Below are 19,631 nucleotides of genomic sequence, written 5' to 3'. Positions count from 1 at the left end.
GAGCTCAAGCAATCTTCCCTCCTTGGCCTCCCAAAGTACTAGGATTACAGGTGTGAGCCACTGTGCCTAGTTGAAAATATCCTAAATTGTTACCTTTTTATAATTCAACTAATTTGGTTGGCCTCAAGCAATCAATATATGTAGGTAACTTTTAATAGATGTCTGTGGAAAGGATTTTTGGAAACATGCAGAATTCCCACACATCATTTGGTTTAGAATAAGTTATGAAACTGTTGCAAACTACCCTAAAATTTCGTCTACAAGGTTTGTTATGGGTTCAGGTGACTCTGCAGGTCAGTTATCCTACATATGATGACTCAGCTTTCTAGACTTTTTCTATACCTGCTTCCATGATCTCCCAGGCTAGGGAAGAGAGGGTTGCAGAGTTGAGCACTGGGAATTAAATGCTTTATTCCAGAAGTGACAAACGTCACTTCTCATATTTTTTTTGATAGAATTACTCATATGGTCCCTCCTAATTTCCTTGGGATGGGAAATGTAGAAGAGAAGCAGATATTGATCAATATTAGTAATGTTGATCATATCCAGTATTGATTTATTCTACTTACTGAGAATGTCTTTGAAATATGAGACACTACTCTTGATGTGTGGGTGAAACTACAGCAAGGAGTGTAATGAATGGCTTTCATTAAGAACAATAAGCATTTTCCTCCTAGTCATCGATGCACCCATTTGTCTAGACTTCCACGCACCTTGCTATTCTTGGGTTTTATGGAACAGGTTTTACCTTGACCAAGGTCACTGTGCAGTCAACCTTTACAGATGGGATTATAGTCAGCTTTTAAACTGCAGCTGTGGCCAACCTGCATTAATGACAAACATTGCAGAAAGAATGCCCTTTGTCCAGGTTTGATGAGGGCTGGTAATATTAAATACTGCTAATAGTTTCCCGGGTTGGAAAGGGGGTTATTTGATTTGCAAAAGAAGGAAACATTAGAATCAGTCTGTTCTTCAACTAATTCTGGTAGGATATATAAAGGAAAATGAACACATTTTTAATAAAATGAGTGTGCCATTATCTTTGTAAACAAAGCAGAATATTTGGAGCTAATAGGCATTTAGCAACAGTTACAAAAGTTTGTATCATATTTGACTTTTATTGGGTAGCAAACAAGAAGAGAACAGGAATGTGTTTGAACTGAGAGCAGAGGAATCTTTTACCACTAGGTAAAACAGCATGATAACTGTATCCCTGAGAGAGGTATTAAAAGTAAAAACCACCAAAGAGAGTACCGGTCAGGTAAAGAAAGGATGTCCCTAATATTTTGATTAAGCAGTGTAAGAGCATTATTCTTATAAGTGTGGAAGCATATTGTTTAAGGATATTACTTGTTTAGTGTCTATTATAACTGACAATCATGAAACTATTTTCACTGCTAGTAACAAATGAATTAGTGACATACAAGTGTATAACGTACCATTCTACTTTTTTCTTTTTTCATTTTTTCTTTATATTGCACATTATAATGAACATATTAAAGACCACATCAAACAAATATATGCTGTGATGATTCATTATAAGGTAAACAGTCTTGTAACCACCATCTAGGTCAAGAAATAGAAGTTGTAAACAATCCCAGAAGCCTCTCCATGTGTACCATCCTAATCACAGACTCACCTCTTTCTCTAGAAATAATCATCTGGACTTTCATAGTAATCAGTCCTTGCGTTCCATTATGTTTTATGATCCAATTATGAATATAATGAGTTTTGTCCTTTAAAAATTCTTGATATGTCCTTGAAGTCTTTTATAGTCTATAGGACCCCTTCCATTTCTTTCTTTTCCTTACAACGTATCTGCTGAAGAATCTAAGTTGTTTGACCTAAAAAATTTCCCACGGTATGGATTTTGTTGGTTGCATACTCATGGTGTGGTGTAGCATGTTCTTCTGTCCTTCGTATTTTCTGAAAAACCGGCAGCTGGCTCCAGAGACTTGATCAGATAAATTTGATCCTTTTGTAAGACTATAAGAAGTGATGCAATTATGACTCTTTTTTTATATTAGTTATCAATACTCATTACTTGGATTCATTAGTTTATTAGGGATTGCAAAGTGGAAATAACCTAATTATATCATCTTGTTTTCATGTACTAACCGGGATAATTTTATAAAATGACAGTTACTTCCCAGTCTACTATTTGGTTACCAAGTTGTACAGTTCATGTAGGAAAGACAGGATAAATAATATATCTTTTTATTTTTCCAGTTCTCAAAATGAATTAGCTTCCTGTCATCCTCAGAAGGTAATCAAGTAATTCCTTTTAAATACCATTGTGAATTCATGAATGTAAGCATATAAGGTAGGTTAGATCTATTGTAATCCTCATCCTTTGAGGCTCAAATGGTCTCATCTTTGGACAGTGGGAACCCTTTCAAGTTGGCTTCTGAGTATTTTGACATGGCTGTAGTTATCTTTGATAGCTTCGTGTGTACTGGGTACATTAAGATGTTCTAATCTCATCTGTACATAGCCTGTTCATCTATGTCTCCAAGAAGCCCTGTTTTCTGGATACTAGATATGTTCATTGTCAATGGTTTTGTCTTTATTTATAGGCCTAAATAGACAGAGCTATTGCATGTGCTTAAAGTTTTCAGCTCTAATACGTATTAAGTTTGGACTACCAAATTTAATGTCAAAATAAAAGTATTTAAAATCATGTTAGTACATGTGAGGCCTGTTAGAAGTTTTACTGATATTTTTAGAAGACACCTCAAGCAGGGAAAAGTATCATCTCTTAGCTATCAGCCATAATGTATACATTTATACAGTTTCTGATCTTAGCATTTTTTGGCTTAATACCATAGCAGAGTCTTCTTTCACAGTTTATCTTTGGCTCTCTTTTGGTGAGTGGTGATCAAATTTGCTACAAGTTACTGTCTCTACAGTCTCTTATCTATAGAGTTTCACTTTTTTTAGCATGGTATTTCAGTTTGATGTGCATTGTTTTATTTTGATCACCAGTTGCCAATGTTTATCTTCTATAGTAACTCCCTTGGAAGTTGTTATATACATTCGAGATATTACCTTTATGTAAGTGTATACATTCTGTGGTTAAACACTTAAAATTACTTTTTAGAAATAAGGGAGTAGGCACTAGCACAGCATAGCCATCATCATTTTCCTGAGCTCATATAATCTCTAGCAGAATTGGATAAAATTGTTAATTACACTCTTAGAGAGGTGTACCCCTAAATGATGATTGGTGATGAAACATAGAAAGTTTTAGAGTCTGTAACATTTGCTTGTTCAGAAAACTCTTTTGAGTCTAGACTTCATCTATTAGGAACTCTTTTCACTAATATGACTAGGGAATAAAATGCCCCTACTCGACTGGGCATGGCGGCTCACGCCTGTAATCACAGCACTTTGGGAGGCCAAGGTAGGCAGATCACTTGAGGTAAGGAGTTTGAGACCAGCCTGGCAAAACCTGGTGAAACCCCATCTCTACTAAAATACAAAAAAATCAGCCTGGCATGGTGGTATGCACCTGTAATCTCAGCTACTTGGGAGGCTGAGGCAGGAGAGTTGCTTAACCCGGGAGATGGAGGTTGCAGTGAGCTGAGATGGTGCCACTGTACTTCAGTGTACTGTCTTGGTGACAGAGCGAGACTCTGTCTTAAAAAATATAATAAAATGCCCCTTCTCTTAGGTGCTACATAGGAGGAATGAGGACTCTAGTGGAGGTGTGGGATCCAGTGTTTTGTGTTCATGAAAGAAGAAAACACACAACATTTGTTGTGCTATAATTTTGGAGGGTCCTCTTTTGACAAAAATTTCTGGGCCAATCTAGGTAACTTTGACAACTACTCCATCTTTTCAGAGAATAATGTTCTACTGATCTGAAATGGATCAACCTAGACTAGTGCTTTCAGATACATACCTGTTCACCAGCCCTGATTCCCACTTTTTGTAGTCTTCTTCTGGGAGCTCTAAGACAAATCAGAGAGCAGTAGAATTCGATATATTATTAGATCACAAATTTACTGAGTCATTAGGGTATTTTTAGAAGAAATTGGTTTGTTTTTTGAAAAAGAGTCAAACCAATTTAATAATAAAGGTAATATTTCACATAGCCAGACATTAAAGACGGGGCAGATTATTGGGCTGGCCTTTTCCAGTGCTTTCAGCTCCTTGTCTCTGCAATTCCTAATTTCTGTTCTCCTCTGTATATCGGCAATATTCTTAAATTGGATGCAGATAGCATCTGCAGTTCCAGGTCTGATGACCACAGAGTTTGGGAAAGAGACCATCTCTTCCAATGGCTCTCTTTAACAGTAAGGGAATGTTTTCCAGAAGCAAATCTCATTCATGTTTCCTTGGCCCACATAGTGTCGTATGCCCATTCCTGGATCCAAACCTCATTTCCAAGTAAATGCTATTTATAGAATGGCTTAGGCCTGGATTTACAACCAATCACTGGCAAGAAGGATGGGATTACCATGGTTGCCTTAAACTTAGCAGAATCTACTTCAGGGTTTGGAGTCACTCCCTCAAACTGCATAGCTCTTACATACTGAGGAAGGAATGAAAGGGATATTGAGAAGAAAACCACAATATTATCTATTACACTGTGTCTTAGGGCTCATTTGTGAATGTATTTTTATTTGTTTGGCTGCAGTGTGTGAGTAAATAATGAACCATGACAGTTGGAGTAAGAGATAGGAAAAAAAAAAAACCCACCAAGATGATATAAAGCATCCAAAGATGTCTGATTTAGTTGTAAAAATCTTTGAAACCATTCCTCTGATTTTTATTAGTTTTAGAATTTCACTGAGTATGAATTACATGAGTACCTAGTGTCAACCGTTTATACCTCTAAATGAGCTCAGTGAAAACCAGCTTCTGTGAAATATGATTAAACTTGCCCTTAAAACATGTCATTTGCATTGAAAATTTTGTTCCAGCTGTTCTTCCCTGGCTGCTTCTCACATACCCTGTGTTCCAGGTCAAAGAGTATCTTGGCTGCAGCACCACCACCATGTTTTTCTTGACCCATGGCTAATGTATTGTCTGTCCTTTTCTCCAGGCTTCCAGATTATTCCTGTTCCTAAAAACCCAACTCAGTGATTACTTCTGTGAAGCCCTTCAATAACCTGCTCTGCCTGACGGTCTTTCCTCTAGTGACCTTTAAATATATTCTGTTCAGTTCAGTTGTCACTTAAATCATCTGTCACCTTTTGGGAATTCTACTTTATGTCGTTGAGCTGTTCTTAACATCGCACGTGGTAGATGATGATCTTTTTGAAGGTAGTGATCCTTGAATTCCATGAAAATTATCCACCTTTCATGGCATCATCTTGGACAGGGAAGTATAAAGAGTCTTTCCTTCTGGACATAAAAATAGCTCACACTTATTAAGCACTTGCTGTATGCCCAGCGCAGTAACAAATACTTTACAAGCCTTATCTCATTTCTTCCTCACATACACATACAAAAACTCCATGTGCCAGGTTAGACCAAAACTTGCCTCAAAATAGGAGAACCAAGAAATGGATTCTCGTGGTAACACTGGGTAACGGTCTTTAAGCTCACAGGATGTCTCCAGGCATCAGTTTCTCACTCTGTCCAGTCTTGTAGCTTTGCGTTCTTATGTGGCTTGATCAGGAGGAAGAATCGCTACACAAATGGGCAGTTCCAGGTTGGAGTGGTCCTCAATAACCCCAATGAGAAACAGAGGAAGAGAAAGTTGCAACAATGTTTGGGGTGTTGGGGAGCCTCACATGGCTTGCCAGAGCATGTTACTGATAGCCAAGGTCTGAGCAGTCACCCCTACAGTGCAGCTGGTGGAAACACAGGCCAACTCCACCTGAACCAGGAAGTCTGAAAGTCAAGCAGCATTGTTTCTCAATGAGATGCTGAGTAGACAATTATTCTGGTTAGCATTAATTCAAACTGACAGATCAGACCTCAATTTAGCCCAACGTCACTCAGCTAGGGAGATTTTACTCATCCTAATTTCAGAGTTTTGCTAGTAACAACTTTGCTACGTTGTCATATTGTATTCAAACTATGTTTGAGTATCATTGCTCAAAGTACAAATAACTTCAACTGTATGGACCTTGTTGTGTGTATTTTCAGTAGCAGCCCTCTTGAGAATATTCAGTGCCTCTAGTTCCTCATATAATCTCATCTTTTCTACCAAATCAGGAATTGAAACATTAGCTCTTATTTTTACATGTTAGTTGAGTGACTGGATTTGCTTTCCTAAGGTTATTTTTCAGTCACCATGTTTCCTTACCCGGGTCTTTGCTTTTGAATACATTCATAGCTCTTGTGGCTTCAACAACGACATTTCAGATGTTAGTTTGCTGATGCCGATATACTGGTAGAGGAAAACTGGGTTGGTCAGTCCGTGAAATCTCCCTCCATTGCCTGAGGAAGTGACTGGATATAACAAGTTGGAGATTCATGGGTTTGTGACATGGGCTAGTCCAAGATCTCTCAGTAGAGAGACATTTGGTCACCCTGGGGAGAATAAACCAGGACTGACCGAGCTATAGATGCTGAAGACCTGCTTCTCGAGAACTCCTGAGTTAAAAATGTACAAGTCCTGTTATCTCTGGCTTCTTTCAACAATCCTGGGCCTGCCCCGCTCTTGCTTGGGCCTGCCAACAGGCCCTGTTCTTCAGGTTCTTCTTGCCCTTTCAGTACCCGGGAGAGACCACCCACTGTCTCACTGCAGCTCCAAGTCTTCCTGTTTCTATCCTTGTGATCCAAGAATTTCAATGTCCAAGATAAGTTTTCTGTAAGTTTTGATGTTACTGAATTTTTGGCGCTGTGTAATTTTTCATATATTGACGGACAACCTATGTTTTGTTGTTAAGCCGCTTTCCTGTCATTCTGGAATGCATCCTCATTTTACTTCTTCCTCTGCTAATGACTTTTCCAACTTTGATGTAGTTAGATCACAGCTTCTTTATTACCAAGTTTTAATGACTTTGTTTTCTCCACCTCATCTAACAAAGTACGTTACAGAGATTGCTCAACAATACTACGTGTGAATTTCATTTGACTTCATACTCAGAGATGGGTTGAGACTGTCTATGACAGTAATATTAGGATGTGGATTTTCATCTGACTTGTAGAGGGGGCTTGAATGTTGACTGTTACTGTGTACTTTCAGTTTGGGCTAAGAGCTTTAGGATGAAGCAAAGTTTACCAGCCTAACTTACAAATTGGTATGTTGATCTTGCTGTCTTTATCCATTCATTCTTTATCAGCTGAGGGGGCTAATTTGGGATTTAGGGGAATAAGAATATGATGTATTCTCAGGATTTTTGCTTCTAATCAGGAATAATGGCTTTATATGTATAAAAAAACATTAAAATATTATGTGCTCTTATTCAAACTAGATGTCAGTTATCTCAGAGTTTACATTTGCTCCATGCGGTACCATGGCTGGAAAGAGGAACAAGTCTTCTTATATAAAAATGTGGCCTATTAACAACAAAAAATGGATTAATAGACTCTCTTCCTGTTTACAGTTTATGGTCTATCCTGAAGGGATTTGGTGTGTTCACTTATGCTTTTTAACTGGCAAAGTAAATATAACTACCTTTAGTTCATGAACATCAGCAGAGGGATATATCTATTTTACTTTTTAATATTAAAAACCACAAAGGCTTTTCTAAATTAGCAGGGGGGATTTACACAGCAAACTAGTGAAAAATGTTATGAGCTTTCGTCCTCTGTTTTGGTTTGAGCTGCTACTTTGGGGCTTTTACATGTCTTTCCCTTTCCCATCTCATCTCTAGGAGGCAAACAAAGAAATATAATTTGCATTGGCTATAGAAATGCCTCTGAGATCACTGCTCTAAGTGTGCTGGGGATTTGGAGTAGAAATTCTGAAAAGGAGAAAAAGACAAGGGTAAAAGCTCTGTTGACAGGGGAGTTTCATAGGCATGTGGTGAGAGGACAGCATTGGATGTGGGAATACACATTCTGCAAGCTTCCTCTCTTTTCCTAAAAACAACAGTCTAAGAGTGTGGTAGTTCTGTCTGGTTAAAGAGTTGGACTCAGTGGCAGCTGTCGAGCTTAGCTTTTCTTTCTAATTCAGATACTTCCCTATTGGAGTGTTTGGCACCTTCACTTCCTTTCTCTTTTCCTGTCCGTCATCACATGTGGCACCTCTGGGTGAGAGGCAGGCAGATGGCTGTCTCTGGACATGATGCTTAACGATGCTTTATCCTTTGAGCAGTACATGGGGCTGGAATGGAAGGACATTTGAACTTGCACTTTGATGCAGAGTATTAGCACATTCACCCTCTGCTGGCAGCAGACCAAGGACCCCAAGTTAGCCTGTGAACCAACTTTTTCCCTGGAGTATAAAAAATGCATGAACTTGGCTAGGAGGTCAGCTCTTCAAAGCTGACTTTTTTTTCCCCCAGTGGGATCCACTATTTGTTCATATTTAGGCAGCATCTAAGTAGAGGCAATTTAGACATTTAACCAAAGCAAAATTCAGTCTAAAAAAATAGGAAGATCTCATTATAGATTCACAGATCTGTGTATTTGTGTGCTCAAGGATAATAATAATACTGGGATATGTTTCAGAGAAAAGAGATGAGTAAAAATAAGAAAAAAAATTAATGGATTTGAGCCCAAGTAAATGAAACTCTATTATTTAATTATAGTATCTGACTGTGAATATAAATGGGAGATGAACAAGAATTTCCTCCTTCAGTTTGGATCATAGAAGATTTCATGACTAAAAGGGGAAGTCTATCACTCAGAGCTACAAGCTAGAGGTTTGATCCTTCATAAAATGAATCAGGGAATATAGAAAATATTTTGGGAATTGAGGACAGTCTCTTTTGCACACACTCAAGTGTTTTTACATCTAAAGTGAGCAAAACTGCATAATGTGGAATATATGCCTGTGTCCTTCAAATTTGCCACTCTGTGGCAGCCTGGATAGATGGGAAAAAAAGCAATTGATATGCAGTGAAAAAGGACATGGTCACTCTTAGAATTTCATGTTTGGAACCTCTTGTGGGCTAGTGTCTGCAATAATATCGATGACTGGGCCATTTATTTGGTATCTATTGCTACTTTTGGCAAGTGGGTAAGTTTAAACCCCAGTGTCCTGGTTAAATTCCAATGTAGATGAGTGATAATATTCCATCTGCCATGTTCTTATTTTGCCTTCCTTAAGGAAATGAAGCATAACTGCATTTCAAAGCAGACTGTTGACACACTTAAGATAAAAAGTTAATATTTTTATTTCTTATTGTGTAGTTCATTGTCCTCAGATCTTGTTGCTCACCCAGCCCTGTCACTGATTCACCTGTGACCTTATATAACAATGTGGGCAGCTTGAAAGAAAAAATAGAAAAATATGTATCATGCAAACATTAATACAAAGAAAGTGGGAGTTGCTATGTTAGTATTGATATAATATTCTTTTGAGCAAAGAAAATTACTAGTGACAGAGTGGGATATTATATAATTATTAAGACATTGCTCCACGAAAAAGACATGACAATTCTAAACATGTATGTACTAAATAACTGAGCTGCAAAATACATGAAGCGAAAACTGATAAAATTGAAGAGATATAGACAAATTCACAATATTATTTGAAGATGCGAACACCCAGATTTAATCACTTTGTAAAAAAAAAAAACTAGACAATCAGCAAGGATATGTTACTCAACATTAGTAACCAACAAAATCTAGTTGAAAGCCAATAGCAGCAGCACACACATTCTTTTCATGTGCCCATTGAACATATACCAAGATAGATCATATCCTGGGCTAGAAAACAAATTTCGATAAATTTAAAAGAACTAAAATCATATGGGATATATTTTTTGACCACCATGGAATCAAATTAGAAATCAATAACAAAGAGAACAGGAAAATTTCTGAACCCTTGGAAACTGAGTAATATACGTTGTAAATAATCCATGGGTAACAAAGGAAGTCTCAAGGGCCATAAAAAATATACTGAACTGAATGACAATAAAAACACAACAGGTAAAAATTTGTGGATGATGGCTAAAGCAATTCTGAGAGGGAAGTTTATGGCACACCACACACGTACATTAGAAAAGAGGAAAAGTCTCAAATCAGTAATCTAAGTTCACAGTTCAGGAACCTAAAGAAGAGCTGTAAATATCCAAAGCAAGTAGAAGAAAGGAAATAATATTAAGAACAAAAGTCAATAAAATTGAAAACAGGAAAACAATCCATGAAAAAATTCAGGTTACTTTAGAAGATCAGTAAAATTGACAAACCGCTAGTAAGACTAACAGAATAAAAAGAGAAAAAACACAAGTTATCGATACCGGTAATGAAAAGGGATATATCACTGCAGACTCTGCAGACAGCAAAAGGATAATATGGGACTACTACAAACAACTCTACACACATAAATTCACAACTTAAATGAAATGGACCCAGTCCTCAAAAAACATGAACTGCTGCAACTCACCCCTAATTAGATAATTTTAATAGCCTTATAACAGTTAAGGGAATTTAATCTGTAACTTAACAAACTTTCAAAAAAAGTATTCTTCAGATGGTTTTACTAGATAATTCTACCAAATATTTAAAGAGGGATTGAAACCAGAATTTCTTTAGCCATGATCCACAAATTTTTACATGTTGTATTTTTATTGTCATTCAGTTCAATATATTTTTTATGGCCCTTGAGACTTCCTTTGTTACCCATGGATTATTTACAATGTATTTTATAAACAGTCTCCCCGAGAAAACCATTCATTTTATGAAAGTAGTATTGCCCAGATACTAAAACAAAGTACAAAAAAAGAGATGAGACCAATATCCCCCATAAATACAGGTACAAAAAATATTAACAAAATATTAGCAAATAGAATTCAGCAATATGTAAAAAGAACCATATTATACATCATGACCAAAGGGGAGTTTATTTCAAGGGATTCAAGACTGGTTCAGTATATGAAAAAACATCAGTGCAATTCAGTGTGTTAACACCCTAAAGAAGAAACATCACACAGTGCTATCAATTCATGCAAAAAGTTCACTGACAAAATTCCACAGTACCATTTATGAGAAAAACTCTCAGAAAAATTGAGATAGAAAACTTTCTCAACTTGACATGGAGCATCTATAAAACATCTACAGCTAGCATTATACTTAATAATGAAAGATGTGAGTGTTTCCTCTTAGATCAGGAACAAGGTCAAGGGATGTCTACTCATGACCCTTCTTCAACATAGTGCTGGAATTTCTTGCCAGTGCAAAAAGGCAAAAAATTGTAATTAAAAGCATATGGATTTTAAAGGACAAAATAAAACTGTCCTTATTTTTCATTTGATGTCATTGTTTATGTGGAAAATCTCATGGAACATTTAAAAAAAAAAGAAAAACTAACTCCCAAAACTGATTTGAGTTTAGCAAGGTAGCAAGATATATGATAAACATACAAAAGTCAGTTATATTTGTATATATTAATACTAGCAATGAATGGCTGAACATCAAAATTTAAAATGCAGTACTATTTATAGTCACTCAGAAAATGAAATACTTAGGAATAAATCTAACAAAACAGATTAAAGGATGTGTATGCTGCAAGCCACACAATGCTGAAGGAAGATTTAGATGAATAACTATATCATGTTCATGGACCGAACACTCAACATGGCAAAGGTGGCAGTTCTCCTCAAACTGACACACAGGCTTAACACAATTACTATCAAAATCTCAACAAAGTTTTTTATAAATACAGAGAAGAAAAATTTATATTGAAATTTCAGCTGAAAAGCAAAGCAGTTAGAATAGCTAAAAGAACTTTGAAATAGAAGAATAAAGGGAGTAATCTACCCAATTCCTAAATTTATTATATAACTGTAATAATCAACACTCTGTGAAATTTGCAGAGGGATAAACACTTATATCAATGGAGGAAGCCATTGATATAAACAGAGAAGCCAGAAATTGACTCACAACATATCAAACCAATTTTTGACAAAAGCGCAAAAGCAATTCAACAGAAAAAAACGCCTTTTCAACAGTTCATTCTTGGAGCGATTTGGACATTCATAGGCAAAACAAACAAAACCCCTTGGCCTAAGTCTTTTAACTTACACAAAAAGTAACTCAAAATAGACCACAGACTTAAATGTGAAACTCAAAACTATACTACTTCTAGGGGCAAAAAGAAAATCTTCAGGGTCTAGGGCTAGACAAAGCATTTTTAGATTTTATACCAAAAGCTGGAGGAAAAGTTGATAAACTAGACTTCATTAAAATGAACATTTTTGCTATTTCAGGCCAGGTACGGTGGCACAAACCTGCAATCCCAGAACTTTGGGAGGCCGAGGCAGGCAGATCAATGGAACTCAGGAGTTGGAGACCAGCCTGGTCAACATGGCAAAACTCCTTCTCTACAAGAAATACAAAAAATTAGCCAGACATGGTGGCATGTGCCTGTAGTCCCAGCTATGTGGGAGGCTGAGGTGGGAGGATCACCAGAGTCTAGGAGGTTGAGGCTGCAGTGAGCCTTGATTGTGCCACTGCATTCCAACCTGGGCAACAGAGTGAGACCCTGTTTAAAAAAAAATGTTGCTATGTGAAAGATCCTATTGAGAGGATGAAAAGACAAGCTACTTATTGGAATAAAAGGGTTTGCAAACCGTATATCTGACAAAGTACTAGTATTGAGAATATAAACTCTCAAAACTCTATAATAAAACAGGAACATCCAATTAGAAAATGGACAAAATACCTGAAGAAACATTTCTTGGGAGAAGATATACAGATAGCAACTAAGCACATGAAAAGATGTTCAACATCATTAATCAATGACAAATGCAGAAAGGCCAAAATAAAAAATAGTGACAGTATCAAATGCTGACAAGGATGTACAGAAATTGACTCATTCAGACATTGTTGGTGGGGATGTAAAATTCTGCAAGACAGTTTGGTAGATTTTGGGGAGAAAAAAAAAACAACATTCATCTGCCATATATAACCTAGCAATGCACACCTGGACATTTATCTCAGAGAAAAGAAAACATGTTCACACAGAAACCTATATATAAACGTTTATGGCTTTATTCATAATAATCTCAAACTTCAATAACAATTTCTTATTTCTTCTAAAGAAAAGGAATACATGTGCAAAATGTGCTGGTTTATTACATAGGTGTACGTGTGCCATGGTGGTTTGCTCCACTTATTGACCTGTCCTCTAAATTCCCTCCCCTCACACCCCACCTCACAACAGTTTCTGGTGGTGTGTGTTGTTCCCCTCTCTGTGTCCATGTGTTCTCAATGTTCAACTCCCACTTATGAGTGAGAACATGTGGTGTATGGTTTTCTGTTCCTGTGTTAGTTTGCTGACGATGATGGCTTTCAACTTCATCCATGTCCCTGCAGAGGACATTATCTCATTCCTTTTTATGGCTGCATAGTATTCCATGTTGTGTATGTACCATATTTTCTTTATCCAGTCTAACATTGATGGGCATTTGGGTTGGTTCCATGTCTTTGCTATTGTAAGTAGTGCTGCAATAAACATTCGTGTGCATGTGTCTTTATAGTAGAATGATTTATAATCCTTTGGGTATACACGCAGTAATGGGATTGCTGGGTCAAATGGTATTTCTGGTTCTAGATTCTCAAGGAATCTCCATACTGTCTTCCACAATGGTTGAATTAATTTACATTCTCACCAACAGTGTAAAAGCATTCTTATTTCTCCCCAGCCTCACCAGCATCTGTTGTTTCCTAACTTTTTAATAATTGCCATTCCAACTGGCGTGAATTAATCTCAAACTTGAAACAACTCAGTGTCCTTCAATAAATGATTAAACAATCCATACCATAGAACACTATTCAGCACCAAAAATAAACTATTGATACACACATGAACCTGGATGAATCTTTAGAAAGTTCTATTGAGTGTATGATTTCATTTATATAACATTTTTGAAGTGAAGAAATTATAGAAACTGTAAATAGATCAGTGGTTTCCAGGGGTTAAGGAGGGGTGGGGTGGAGCGGAAACAAGTGTGGCTATAAAAGGCATCCTGAGGGATTTTTGTGGTGATGGAAATGTTCTGTATCTTGACTGTCAGTGTCAGTATCGTGGTTGTGATAATGTAATATAGTTTTGCAAGCTGTTACCAATGAGGGAACTGGGTAAAGGCTACATGGGATCTCTCTCTCTCTCTCTCTCTCTCTCTGTGTGTGTGTGTGTGTGTGTGTGTGTATGTGTTTTGTAACTGCATGTGGATCTACAATTATTTCAAACTAAAATGTTTAATTAAAAACACACAAAATTTCCCCTAAAGGCGTCTAGATTAAAAATCTGAGAGCATTTTCTGGTGCTTTCCATGGGAAAGCATTTCATGTCCCCCCTTTCTGCCCTCAGATAATCATATGGCGGCCGCGGAGGCTTTTTTGCTGTTCCTGGACACGCTTAGCAAGCTCTCACCACAGGGCCTTTGTACTTTCTATTTCCTTGTCTGGAACATTCCTTTCTCTGGCCTGCTCATTCACTTCATCGAGATCTCTGCTTAAATGTCACCTTATCAGAAAGGTTTTTCCTTGAACAATCTGTCTACAGTACCATTCCTGTCACGATTGATTCCCTGACCTGGGTTTATTTTTCTTCTCTCATCAGAAACAGATTGAATGCTTTAAAAAATTCCAAGTCTTGGACAGAAACTTTGAAATTCCCTACTCTATTTCCTCTTTTCTGTACATTGTTCCTGGATTCGGAGTGTTTTATTTCAAAAGTAAATGAAACAGGCAAATTCACTCTATTTCTATTCCTTCTGCTGATCACTCCATATCTGTATGGTTGGAATTTTAAGATTTTAAGGCTTCTGTAGTAGCATATATACTGTATTCTGTCACACTCAGCTTATTGCAATCCAGTGGTATTTCTTAAAACAGCTAAGACTTCAGACAGTCAACCCTATCTCTGTACACCGTGAATCTGCCTCTAAATGACTGAGCTCTAATTCTCTTCTAGGCTTTTTAACCGGTCCAAGGTGTAGAGACATACTTCAGAAGGATCCTCAGAAGTTTTGGACAAGCCTCCCCCAATGTGGCAGGTGGGTCTCTTGTCTGTGGGTGCAAGAAATGTAACTTTCTTTATTCTTCCATAGCTAACCTGAAAGTAAATGCCGTTCGGACCCTCTGCTTGACCATGACAGCAGCCTGAGGTTGCACTGCAGTTCTGGATAAGGCTATGAGATGCCAAGTTCTCGAGGGGTGGATCGAAATTCTTGGCTGTCATCTCTCCATTAGTCATGTCTGTCTTACCATCTCTTGTCAGTACTTGCGGACCGCTGCTGAGGCACACCTCGATCTATCCTCGAGGATCTTCTGTTCTCTTTCTCTTAGTTTCTTATAGATACTTCTTGGGCACATAGGGGCATGCTATCACTGCTGCAGGCCCAGAGGAAACTCTTTAGGATTAAAAAGTTCCCCCACCCCACCCCCCCTTTCTTTTTTCTTTTTGTATTGCCGCTCTTATTCAGTGGCTCCTGTGTTATGCTATGGCACGAAATCCTTTGCAAGGCCACTCAAGTCCTGGGTGTACTACCAAGCTGTTTCTGAAGTTCAGACTATACCCAAGAAATAAACTTTTTTGCCCATCACCCGTGTCTCCCCACAACATATTTGGGGTTTCTTTCTTTAATCGTATTTTGAACAAGCACAACTTAGGAAATCAATCAAAACACAATTTATTTTTTCATTCTGTTTCTTTGAAATGCATTGGAGAAGGGTGGCAGGTATTCCCTTGCTTCGGGTGAAATTTAGGTCTCAGGCAGACTCCATACTTTATAAGTTCACTCTTAGATTTAAAATAAAGTTCCTCTGGACATTTTAAGTTACAGAAATAATCTCCATTCAGAAATGATTATGTCCAATATCACACCATAATCATAGCTTCAAAGTCAATTTAATATCAGATGATCTGCCCTCCCCGACCTGGGGCCCGTTGTTGAATTGGACTACTGCAGTGGGAAAAGGTCTGTCATTTTTTTCTCTCTTCACCTGTCACCTCCTATCCCACTTCCTAGTTGCTGTTGCTGAACTCGCAGGGGTTGGAACATGGGAAAGAAGAGGGGAAAAGTAGCTCAGGGATTTTTCTCACTTGAACGGACGTTATGTTAAGCTGGCTTTGTGTTTTCTGGGCCAGGAAGCTGCTTCACACTGCCTCTCAGTTGGTCACTTTTGGGAGACTTTCATGGCCCCTCCGATGGACCCACTCAGCTTCAATTCTTCTGACTTGGGCAGGGCTTTTCCTTCAGTACCCTACTCCCCACTCAGCACCTGGTTTCAGATAGTCTCTTCCCTCTGGCCTCTGATTTGGTGTCTCGTGAATACGGCCGGTGGTCTTCTTGGGCTTCAGGCTGGCTCTGTCACACCTGGCCCACACCTGCTCCAGGAAAACATGCCTCTTATGAACCTTCAGGGGCGGGAGAGGCTGCGGGCACAGCCCAGGTCTGTTGTCCTCTGGATTTTCAGGGTGGGAGCCAGGCTGCGGTCCATGGGGTCTCCCAAACTCCAGGGAATACATCCAGGCCCACTAAAGATTTCCTCTGAAGCCTCTGGAAAGAGCTGTGGAAAAGGTAGCCCTTTCTATCCCTCTCTCTTGGGGGGAAGGTGAGGCTTGGCATCGGCAGCAGCTCTATCCAATAGCCTCTTGAAGCCTCTTCCCCTCATCTCCCTTCTGTTGATCCTTTATAACTTCCTGTTAGGTTTTAGAGCCATCCATAGTTCTCAGTTTCTTTTAAAATCTGGATTTTGACCTGGTCATTTACATTGGAATTTCATCCTTGTTTCAGGAAGGTGCCTCAGTTGGATCTCCCAGTCTGTCATTCTGCTCCCACTAGGGAGAGTCGAGGCAGTGGGGCCTGGGATCAGGGTGGTGTGGGAATAGGGTGAAACCAGCCACTTCCATCTTGCTCCTGGATCCACTGATGTACACACATGCCTTAGCTACCTTATTTTGTACTCACAGGGGTCTACATCCGCCCTTAGCTTAGTTTATATGTAGGAAGGTCTCTTCTGATCCTGTTTTCTATGGGCGGGAATCATTCCAATTTCCTAGGGGGCATTAGGCTTTTGAACTTCCCAATTTATTAACTGACACCCCCCAGTCTCCTGTGTTCCCTGCCTTGCCAACAGTTTTCTAACACTGTGAGTGAAGAGTATAGCTACTTGGCTGACTGACTGGGGAAAGAAGCAAGATTCAAGGAAATAAGATAAAATATGTCAAATAGTATTACCCCTCCATGATAAAATATATTACCTGCCTTCTTTCCAGCACCTACCATGTGATTTTTTTATCCTTGTAATGGCACCGCCTAATTTACATTAAGGATTTGACATTTGAGGAAACCAGATGTGTTAGTTTGCTAGGGCTTCCATAGCAAAGTACCACAAACAGGGTGACACACAAGAGAAACTGATCGTCCCACAGTTCCAGAGGATAGAAATCAGAAATCAAGGCTGACAGAAGGATAGGTTCCTTCTGAGGGCTGCAGGGGAAGAATCTGTTCTGGGCCCTTCTTTCTGGCTTGTAGATGACTGTCTTCTTTCTGTAGCTCTTTATATTATTTGTCTCCTATGCACATTTGTCTCTATGTCCAAATTTCCCCTTTTTATAAGGACACCAGTTATACTGGATTAGGGCCCACAAGAATGACCTCATCTTAACTAATTACATCCACAAAGACCATATTTCCAAATAAGGTCACATTCTGAGATCCCGGGGTTAGGGCTTCCACATATGAATTTGGGGCGGAAGGGGCAATGCGCCCCATAACACCAGGGTTCAAAGGAGCCAGTTACTTCAAAGTCACACAGACCTCGAAGTGCCCATGCAGCAGTTCCTCTCCATGACTGTGTGACTCTGTAGCTCGCATTCTTTCTGCTGTCCTACACTTCATCTCAGCTCTTACACGCAGGATTATGCAACAAGGAGAATGCTGGCTTTCTTTTAAACAATCAAACCAGGCTAGCAGAAGCATGGACCCCTCTAGGAAAAAGCTCTTAGACATCAGGTGGTGCCATCACATGAACTCGGAACAGCAAGCCTTGCACAAAGGGGAAAAAGGCAACTGTCTGTAGAGAGGTCCAATCTAACACCATCATACCATTGGCTAGAAAGTGAGTTTCTGCCTGAATTCAAGGTGTAAATTATGCCAGGGTTCAAATGTTTCTGAAGCTACTAAAATAGTGTCTACTTGAGTTTGGTGGTGTTATTCATATGACTTGTGGTTTGCATTTTTTGGTGCTTTTGACCTATATTCCTATCTAAATATGTTGTGTGTGTGTGTGTGTGTGTGTGTGTGTGTGTGTGTGGTCGGCTTCACGTAGGGTATATTTAAACAATGTGTAATAAAACAACATATTTAAATCATGCAAAGGAAAAGGGTAAACTGTTAGCTATAAAGTTCCTGCAGGCATTTACTGGATAATGATAATGATAGCTTAGCTAAAAAAGGATAAAATATGTTCAACTTCAATGGGGATTATATTTAGGAGAATTATCGGATTGTTTTGATATTTTCCTTTTAAAAACAATTCTTTAGTGCCTCCTAGGTGGGAGATAGGAATTATTATAGTGATTTGGAAACATGGCTTTATGCATATGAACATAATTTGGGTCTTGTAGTATTTGTCACTATTTTATTCCAGATGGCAAAATTCTTTTATTATTCCTTTCAGTTAAGACCTGAAGTATATACCTACAGAAACAAGTCCATGATAAGATTTCTCTTGCCAAAATTCTAATAGGTGCTTACTTACTGAGAAATATGTGTATTGAGAAATGCTTAAGAAAAATACACTTTAATGAAGCAGCACTAATGATATTTATTTAGCTAATTGTGTACAGGGATCTAACCGTGATTTTAAGTAAAGTAGACTGTTGGCCATGTAAATAAGCTTGGCACAGGTGTGCAGGGTTTTAGGAGAATTGGGTAGGAGAGCTAATGAAAATTAGAGTCAAGCTCAAAGAAATATTTTATTGTAAATTGAATTTCCCATTATAAAACAAATACAGCTGCACACAAATATTTTAAAATAAGAGTGAAAAAATGCTCACAGTATAAGAACTGAAAGCAACAAAACTAGCTTTTTGGTATATTTGCTTCTCCTCCTTTTTTGTTCATTCATTCAACTGAGCATTACTGAGCACCTACTCAGTGCAAGTGCTTAGGGAATAAAGATAGTTAAGACAAGGTTTCCGCCCTTAAGGAGCTTTTGGTTTATCAGGGGAAACAAACAGTGAATGAGTCTTTACAATAGGGAGTAAGTGCAATACTCAGGGATAGTGGCCAAAGAGGTTGCTATCAACTCTATTGTTAGCTCTGGGAAAGCTTCACAAGGTAAGTTGAAATAGAAACTTGCTCAGAAATGCTTTAGCCAGAAAAGAGGAGAAAATACATTTCAGTTCCAGGGAAGAAAGGACATCTGCTCAGGTATGAGAGGATGGGAATAATATTACAAGGAACTGCAAATAATGCAGCATGTCTAGAGTAACAGAGAATGAGATTGGAGTAGGTGGGAGTGATATCATGGGAAGCTTTGTGCCTGTTATCCTATCGGCAAGAAAGGTTTTCTCGTAAGGGAAGAGTATGTTTAGAATATCA

At 38.4% G+C, this 19,631-nt stretch overlaps 1 protein-coding gene across 2 annotated transcripts in view; it reads left to right on the top strand.

Annotated features, from left to right (window-relative positions):
• Nucleotides 1–19,631, top strand: part of SOX5 (SRY (sex determining region Y)-box 5) — a 1,081,658-nt gene that overhangs the window by 142,718 nt on the left and 919,309 nt on the right. For both annotated transcript variants that reach the window (XM_011994779.1, XM_011994778.1), the window contains exon 2: nucleotides 14,993–15,074. The gene's annotated coding sequence lies outside the window, so the exon portion shown is untranslated. The remainder of the gene's footprint in view (nucleotides 1–14,992; nucleotides 15,075–19,631) is intronic.

Source organism: Mandrillus leucophaeus, unplaced genomic scaffold, assembly GCF_000951045.1.
Source record: "Mandrillus leucophaeus isolate KB7577 unplaced genomic scaffold, Mleu.le_1.0 Scaffold461, whole genome shotgun sequence".
Lineage (NCBI taxonomy): Eukaryota > Metazoa > Chordata > Mammalia > Primates > Cercopithecidae > Mandrillus > Mandrillus leucophaeus.
Note: the sequence above shows the minus strand (reverse complement) of the source record. Positions and strands in the feature narration are given on the sequence as shown.